Source organism: Rhipicephalus sanguineus, chromosome 4, assembly GCF_013339695.2.
Source record: "Rhipicephalus sanguineus isolate Rsan-2018 chromosome 4, BIME_Rsan_1.4, whole genome shotgun sequence".
Taxonomy (NCBI): domain Eukaryota; kingdom Metazoa; phylum Arthropoda; class Arachnida; order Ixodida; family Ixodidae; genus Rhipicephalus; species Rhipicephalus sanguineus.
The window spans coordinates 83,065,704-83,074,721 of NC_051179.1; positions in this window are offsets into that span (position 1 = coordinate 83,065,704).

The following is a 9,018-nucleotide window of genomic DNA, read 5'->3' on the forward strand; positions in this document are numbered from 1 at the left end:
TTGTGAAAATGTCATCGCGCTTCAATTTCATTTTCGCGTCCATTGCGAACCTTTCTTTCGGACGCGAGGCAGGGGGGGGGGGGGGGGGGGATCGCTGGAGTGAAACTTGGCCCTACCTAACGCAGAACCCTGTGCACGCCTATGACGATACTATCTAATGCGAAATTTGAGCTCAGCTCTGTACGTGCTTCCATGTTCCGTGGGTGCGGCATGCACTGCAGGGTTGCGTCGCTCACTGGTCAGACAGAACTGGCGAAAATCTGACTGATGATTGATTAAAACTTCATTACTCCCAGAAGAGCGGAACCGATCCGGAAGTCAGTTACACTGCTTAGAGGGGGTCGTCGGGGATCCTTTAATTTAGGCTCCCCACCTTAATTGGGATGCCGCGGCCTCCAATGCGCGTGAGATAATCCGGTGTTGTTTTACCGTTGTACCAGTCAAGGTTCGAGAGTAACCGCGTCGCTTCCGGAAAGTCGGTCTTACAGTCAGGTTATAGGATATGGCGCCATCTCGGCGGTAACGACCGAACCTCTCTTCCCGCGGCGCAAACTGCAGGGCCCTCCTCAATCTTTCGCCACCATCTCTGCGTTCTCTTTCATCGTCCTGTTTGTGACGACGGAAGAGGCACGCCGACGCTCAACACAGGAGCTGGCGTCTAAGAGCTGCGCTCTAATTGGCTAAAAACTGGTACGTTAAATCACTGGCCGCCCTCAGCGGACAATGTCCTTGATTTTTACCCGTTAAAGGGGTCATGAACCACCATTCGGGCTTGCTGAGAAGACATATCCTGCGGATAGCAGACACTGCTATGAACATCTCAGCCAAATCTTGCAGTCGTGCGCGGCAAGGGAAGTTTGCAAGCGGAGTGCGAAGTTGCCATTTTCTCAGGCGCCCTCTTTTCATACAGAGGCCCGCCCTCACTCTCTACAGAGCTGCCGGCGCCTGCTGTTTGACGTCGAACAGCGGGTAGCATGCTTAATAGTATACGTTGTTGGGCTAGTTGGTTCATAATCTTCAAAATTGGCTAGCGCGAAAATGGACAAGGACTGAGAAGGAACACTGATGTACAGGACAGGCGCTATGCTATTGGCCAATAGCCGGCATAAAACAAGAGCGGCGTTTTGATCTGATGCGCTTCTTGCCACATGGTGCCGCCACGTGGCGGCGCTGCGCTCCGTAGTCTGCTAACATTACAGAGTGAGCGGCCACACTCGCGCGCAGAAATCGCAACGGGAAAGAGAGATCGCGGTTCATCACGCGACGCGAGCTGGCGTAACTTCCCTTCCCCGTGCCATCCATCCCTGTGTAGCTTCCAGCGAGCTCGTCGTGGCAAGAGGTCTCTTCGATTTGGCTGCACCGGCGGAACCAGTTCAGCGGGTGCAGCACCGTCGTCCTCGTTTTGCTGGTGCCGCGCGCGCCCGCTGCACCGGTTCCCTCGTTTTGTCAAGGTGCAAGCGTAGTGCTGCACGAGTTCTCTGTCGGCCTGCACTCGCTCAAAAGGAGGTGCAAAGAAGTGCAGCATGGCGCCCTTCCTCCTCCCAAGCTTGGAGCAGACGACGCTGCGTGTTGTTGTTCAGGGCGTGCAAAAGCAAGTTAAACTGCTGACTCTGACAGGTAATTTTAGCCACGTCTTTTCGGCAGCTATTAAGGCGGACCTTTTACATGTCTCGTGAGCAGAAAAATTCACCGTACATGACGGCAATATGAATGATACAAAAAAAAGTAATAAAGATGTGGCGCGATTCGCGATGCTGCTCTCTCAGTTCGCCTTTGCGAAATCGTGAAGCTGATGCGATAGGAAGTCTTCTAGAAATACTTTTGAGTTTAGAAATGTATTCATCAGGTGAGCGTGCGTATACATGTGTCTTAATGGTTTACAAGAATTGTCACATACGTTCCCTATAGTCTAGCGTGACGTGGCGACGCCAGTAAAACCCTTTGAACACAAATTTGCGAGCATACACTTTCCAAGATAGCTGAACATTCGCGTCAAGTCGTCTTAGCGTCGGTCAAAGGACCTCAGATACTTTCGTTTTTTATTGTTGTATGGCCTCGCACACGCTTTCATAGAAGGCCGAAACCAGCGCAATTTTCCGCTGAACCAGTAAAACGCCTCTAGATAGTCTGAACAGTCTCTGGAAATTACACTCATGGAACCTGCCGACGACGTTCTCGTACCCGGGAACAGGAGTTACATCTTCACGTACACATACACTGTCAAACTACGGTCCCTAGTCAAACTCCTCCTCGGAGTCGCTGTGAGGATCGCCGTTGTCCGAATCGTCATCGCTGCAGAGTCGAGCAGTTCCATACGGCAGCTACGAAGAGTGCCACCGCGGCAGTGTTTTGGTAAACAACACCAGCGATACACGCCGCGTCGGCTGTTCGACCAACACGGCCTGCCACGGCCGCCTGGATCGGGGCGCGCCGCGCGCCCCGATCCAGGTGGCCGTGGGCCTGCTCTTGCATCTTCGGTGGTAGCCGCCGCGTGGTAGTGTCGCCAGTGTCGCGGCTGCACCTGCACTTGCTGAACCGGCGCAGCACCGCTTCGCACCGCCACGGCACTTTTCAGAACTAGTGCAGGCAGTGCAAGCCAAATCGAAGAGACCTAAGGTAAAGCGCGCGACAAACACCTGTAACTCCGCTCGTTCTTGACGGATTCGAGGAATTTTTGCGACAATCGATTCGTGAGGCAATGACTTCGATACTGAGGTGATTCGATGATTACTTGGGAAAAGTGTTTCGTGACCCCTTTCAGAACTATTAAGGCCCTAATAGACGCCGCCAACGTCTATGACGTCATAGTGAGTTGTTGCAGGAACTTCAAGGTGACTGCCGCCTGCACTTTCTTTTTCCGTGTTTTTTCGCTCACCAAGCGTCTTGTGGCGGCGAGAGTTGTGCCTTTGATATTGCGAAGAGCTAATTTAGGTACACGAGAAAAATTGTTCTAAGTGCGTAGCACTTTAGATCTCATGTGGCGTGATCACGCTTACAGTGCTCAAACAGGCCTCAAACGAGGCTAGCAATACTCAAAGCCGGGTTAAAATAAACGAACAAGGTCTAAAATAATATAATTATGAGAAATAACTAAGAGGTAATCGCAACAATTAGCTTAAAATCACTAAAAACCTTTCCGAAATAGGTTGCTGACTCCGGCGCCGCGCAAGAGAGGCGGGGTCGGAGGCAGGAATGTTTTTTTCGGGGGAGGGGGGAGGCGCTCCATGATCTGAAGTGGGGGTAGGGCAGGCAGATGTGGTCGAGTGTCATTGTGTGCTATGTATACCACAACAAAAAAAAATTCGGGGCTAAGCAAGCGATTGCTCCTCCCTCCAGCTTTTCTAATGCGCTACATATCATGGGGGAAACAACCTGACGGAACTCGCTACAGGCGACGCGTATCTCAACTGCAGTACCAAGCAGGAAGTCGACAAAGCGCAGCAAAAAGTGGCGCACATGTCGCCGCACAGAGCTTGCGAATTTTCCTAACAAGATTCTACTTGTGCCGGGAAAAACCTACATGCTTACCTCAAACATTGGCGTCATCGACGGTTTGGTAAACGTAGCAGTTGTAACTCTACGAACGGGAATCGCCGGGTGGGCCCGCTCCACGCGCTTCCTCAGGTTTCACAATAGTAGAGCTGCATTTAGCACAGGATTTAGAACTACACCAATCGCTACACAAGAATGACATTTTTTCTCTTTAGTGTCCCTTTCACATCAATCAATCAATCAATCAATCAATCAATCAATCAATCAATCAATCAATCAATCAATCAATCAATCAATCAATCAATATTTATTGTTTATCATACATATAATGACCGGTTATTATTATACAAGCAGGACACCAGAACCTTCTCAAGGGTTGTGGAGGGATAAGTTTCTTAACAGACTAAGTCGAAGAAATAAACGACAACAACAAATAAATACAAACGTTACAATAGTTTTAATACAAATGCATGAAAACCTTTTTTTCTCGTAATTTCGGTTCCTGTTGTGTAGGTTATGTTGATGAACGCGAACAAGTTGCTACTATATATACATAAAATGATATTGATGGCATGATGATATAAAATAAAGGGCTTCATAGTTTCTCAGCAATGTGACAAAATGAACGCAATCCATAGTTAGTCCTTATGTAGGGCGCGCATAATGGTGTAGTTAAAGTAGAACGTAGTGAGGACTTCAGATATGTTAACGTTATTGGCAGGCATAGAACAGCGTCATGTAAACGTTTGTGAACAAGTGGTAAAACGCGATAATTGATACTAACTGTTATGGGTTGTATACTTAGTAATTTTTAACCATATGAAACTGAGCCTTTTTCTTGTAAAAAAAATTGTAGTGGCTTAGCTCGGCTATGCCAGGATATACGAAGCGTGAGCTAAGGTTCAGCTGATTGTTATTAGCTCTCCTGGTTGTCTAGGATTAGCTTGACTATCATGCTTACTGCTGCTTCAATGACACTCAACGGTATATGCATTATGTGACACACGTATATTTATTTTTTGCTCAACGCCATTTCTCTATTGCCACAAAGACGGCTCGGCGTCAGTGTAGTAACACGCTGCCGTCTCTGTGGCCCCGACGCCCGGCGCAGCGTCAGACAGCCACTGCGCAACGGAGGTGCACAGCTGGGCGCGCGCCGGCGCCAGTATGTCTGCCACGGCTATGGCGTCATTCTTCTGGAATAAGCAGATCGGCGAGGCGCGCGCCGCGGCGGCGGCTCAGATGCGCCAGCTGTGCGCCGTGTGACGTCACTACTCCTCGTGCATACCCCACGGCTCTCGGACTGCCACGCGAAACTGCTCCAGCTCGGTCAGTCTAGCTAAAACTACAATGGAAAGACACGTAGTCCCGTGTTCCGTGCTCTGCTCTGTGCTACTGAAGAGAGGAGTATCACTACAGCAGAAACCAAGGCACGATGCTTGGCCTGTACTACGTAACTCGAATCGCGTCATGAATGCATTATATCAAGCAGTTCCACGCCTGTGAAATCTGAGTAAACAGCGATGATGATGATGATTTGTCTTTGTGCCGGGTGGACTCGCTATTGGTGTATTTGCCTAATAAAAAAATAATATACGAACAGTCAGGAGGCACATAACTCCGGCACTGTGCGTGTCCTTCCACCACGTCTCGTTTCCACACCACCCGATGTATCTAACATGGCAGCTACCGCCGCGTCTGGATCCACCATTCGCGCAGCCTCTCCTTGGTTGTTGAGGCCACGCCCGCCGTGTCGCTGGTGGCATTACTGGCAGCGCGGAGCTGGCTAGAGCCGGCAACTGGCAAGTAAGCGCCTCCACCTGGCGAACGCACATTGAGTTCTTTCTTCGTCTGTCTTCATCTTTCTTTCATGTTTCTTTCTTTCTTTATCTCTTTCTGCATCTTCTTCACCTTCTTTCTTTATCTCTTTCTATATTGCGCTCTCTTCTTCTTTCCCTCCTCCTTGACCTCACATCACTCCTCACCCCCAATTCTCTTTCCCACCCCTTGCTATGCCATACTTTACATGGTTATCCTTCTTTCTTTCTATATTTCCGTATCTCCTTCTTTCCCCCCTGGTTACCCTCACATCAATCCTCACGCTCACTTCCATTTCCTACCCCGTGCTATGCTATACTTTACATGGTTATGCTTTGGTTTACCCTCTCACCTTCTTCGTTTCCTCATCCTTCCCCTCCTCCTCACCCTAACATCAGTTCTCCTCACCCTGACTTCCCTTTCACACCCCTTTGCTATACTATACTATGTGTGGCTATTCTATGCTGCTAGGAGCTGCTTGGCACACACCCGCCGAGTTTTTGCATCCGACGCCGGATAAACCACGAGCTTCAGCTCTGCTGTTAAAATGACAAATGCCACTTAAATGAAGCGTGACCAACCAAGGCTTGTGTTTAGTTCGCTATAACCGATAATTTGCTGTATGAACGTTCGTTATAACTATACGTTGAACTGTATATGAATACCTTACCGTGGGAGAGCGGTAAGCCGTTTGGAATCACTGAGATCGAATGAGAAGAAAATTAAGACAACACGAAAATATATTTAAAACTACGAGGGACACAAAAGATGTCCAGACGTGCTGTTAATGGATTGTAACTATGCCCAATGATGCAGATATTGACAGACTGGACTGAATCTTATGAAGCCTTCCACATCTCTTTGGTTTCTCTCTGTGGCTTCTGTACTATTTCCTTCCGGGGCTAGTCGCAGTCAATACATACGAACGAACAGCCTAAACATTCCGCAAGTAGCGCATGTCTTTTAGTCTGCCATTATTATCATACGGGTGGTAACGAAGTATGAGGCACCATTTATTCTTAAAAATGTGCACTTGATGCCGCCGTGAGAATGAGCCGGCATTACAGGTGCATGGATACCCCAGAGTGGATAGCGCCAAAAACTAGAATAAACAGTTTCTATAAAATGTATTCAAACGCAAGCTCTTCGGTGTGTTTAAGTATTTTACCACACAGATATACTACTGTGTCCCCGGTTTAAGACTGAAAACCTGAATGTCCTGATTGAAATTTTACGTGAGAAACCTCATCAGTACTCAACCGAATGCAATATTTTGGACGAAACACAACGAACTTTAATTTCTGGGTAGGTTCAAATGATTACACCACCAGAGCAAGAGAGAGAGAGAGGAAAAAGACAGCACTTTAGCTTCGAGCGGACATCAGCTGGTAAGCCCCTTGCGAATGTGAAGGCGGTGATGCACCGTGGTTTCGTGTTAAGGCGAAAGCCTTTAATGTCTCATACTCGCGGTGTCCGTCGTCCGTCCGTGTCCTGGAACGGTGCCAGCTGTGGCCTCTCCCCTTCACACTCTCTCAGCAATCACGTGATGGCACAGGGGCGCGTAGCAACAGTTGCGCGTTGTTCCTTCCAACGCGCGTTGCGCAACTGTTGCGCAACTCGGCGGCGGAGTCCAGCGGCGGCGTCCGTCCTTTAACGCGCAAGAGTTGCGCGTTCCTCCTTCCAACGCGCGTTGCGCAACGCGGCGGCGTTCGTCCGAGCCCTCTCACTCTCTCTCAGCAATCACGTGATGGCACAGCGGCGCGCGCGGCAATGCTCCTTCGTCAGACGTCTCGTTGCAGCAGTAGAGTTAGTCGGATGGCTCCCAAACGGCCCGGTGATGATCCCACGGCAAGCGATTCGGAGAAGCGCCCCAAGAATGTCGATTCCCCCGATACCATGGCCTCCTCAGTCGAATGGACACAGGCTTTAGCCGAACACACTTTGGAGTTTACAAAGTGTCATTCAATTTTTTGTGGGTAGAGCTCATACCGAATTCCCGGGTTGTCACCGAAAAGGCGTGTCCATGTGCAGGGACCATGCAATCCTTGAGGGGCCCCATGTAACAGTGCAGCTGGAGGATGAGAAGGAGGAAACTTTTATTATCAGAATTTGGCGGCCTATAGATGAGCACTGGCTTCGCGCCTAGGCGTCGGCCACGACCTAAAGGCTCCCGGATGACGGCCATTCGGACTGCACAGGGCTTTTCCTGCTCATCACTGGCTACTTACTGGCCGACCCCGCCGGTCCGCTTTTGGGCAGCCCCGCTGGATGTGAAGTATAGGTCTGTCCACGACCGGTCTGCTTTTTTTTGCATAATTTACACGTGATAGAATATTGACCCGGGTTAAAGTGGACGTAGCCCATCGGTGATCGGGTACGTGTTTGTTTGCAGAGGCTATACGCCACCGCTTGTGCGTGGTTCGCTCGGTGATTTCGGACACATAGGCGTGCGCACAGGAGGGGTAGGATGTTGGGAGGGGGGGGGGGTGCAAGCAAGCCTGCCCCATGCTTTTATTCAGTCGGACATGTTCCATCGTTGTTTAAGGTGCAGGGTTACGGCCATGCAGCTTTTTGACGAAAATGGCGATCGAGGACCTCTGATGTCGCATTCCGACAACGGTTTCCTTGTCACCTTTGCCCCCGGAAAGCCATGGACCAAGGGCAGTCCTCTGTGAGAAGCACGTCATCGCTCCGTTTTCATTTATGCACCCATCGCGACTCTGTATTTCTTACGCATCCGACCAATCTGGAAAGGGGGAAGCTTCCCCCCCCCCCCTCCCTTCGCCTAATGGAGAAACCAGCGTACGCATATACTTGGACAGTCACGTCAGATCATCAGGCACGTAATCATTGTCATTCGCGTTCCGGATCTCTCCTTTTCATTCCTTTTCTCTTTTTCCCCGACCCATGGCAACATGACACAGAGAGAGATTATCCAGCCTACCTCTGCTTATCTTGGAATAATGTATTCTCTCTTGTTCTTACAGGTACTCTGGACATCCCAAGGCACTAGCGTAGCCAGAATTTTTTTTTCGTGGGGGAGGGGCTCAACCATAGTTTAGGTGAGTTCGTGCATGCATTTTCATGTCTGCTTGTATATACACATGCGAAACTGCAAAAAAATGGGGGGGGGGGGGGGAGTGAACTCCCCTTCCTGGCTACGCCAGTGCCCCAAGGCATGAATATAAGTGCACATGTGTTAAGTATGTTGGAGTCGGCAGACGCAAGAAAACGTAAGCTATACATAAAGAAAGGTAAGAAAGGTAAGCTATACATAAAGGAAGTTTTATACACAGCGGACACGCGTCATGCAGCTACATGCACAGGCTGTATACTTCGCACGTCAGTGGCAGCATTGTACAGCGCCTTGTACACGCCCCTAACCTCCTCCCCAGTCTACTGCGTTTAGTAGGCTTACTGGAGTTTAGACTGGCGCCACATAAATTGTCCAGAGCCCTTGTATTAGCAAGCAACGTTGCGCGCATGTCTGGATAGATATTAAGGAGTTCATGGCGAATGGTCAGTATGCTCCCGACGTCGTAAGTCAACAGGGTGTTGGCAGGAGACGCCAAGGTGACGACAGAGAGCGTAGCGTCTCGTACGCAAACTAACGCGCCGCCGCTGTGCTCTGGCTGTGCCCCGAAGATCTGTTGGCCTTTGGAAAAAATAAACTAGGAAGGCTGCTCTTTTCCCGCCTCTGCTTCTTTT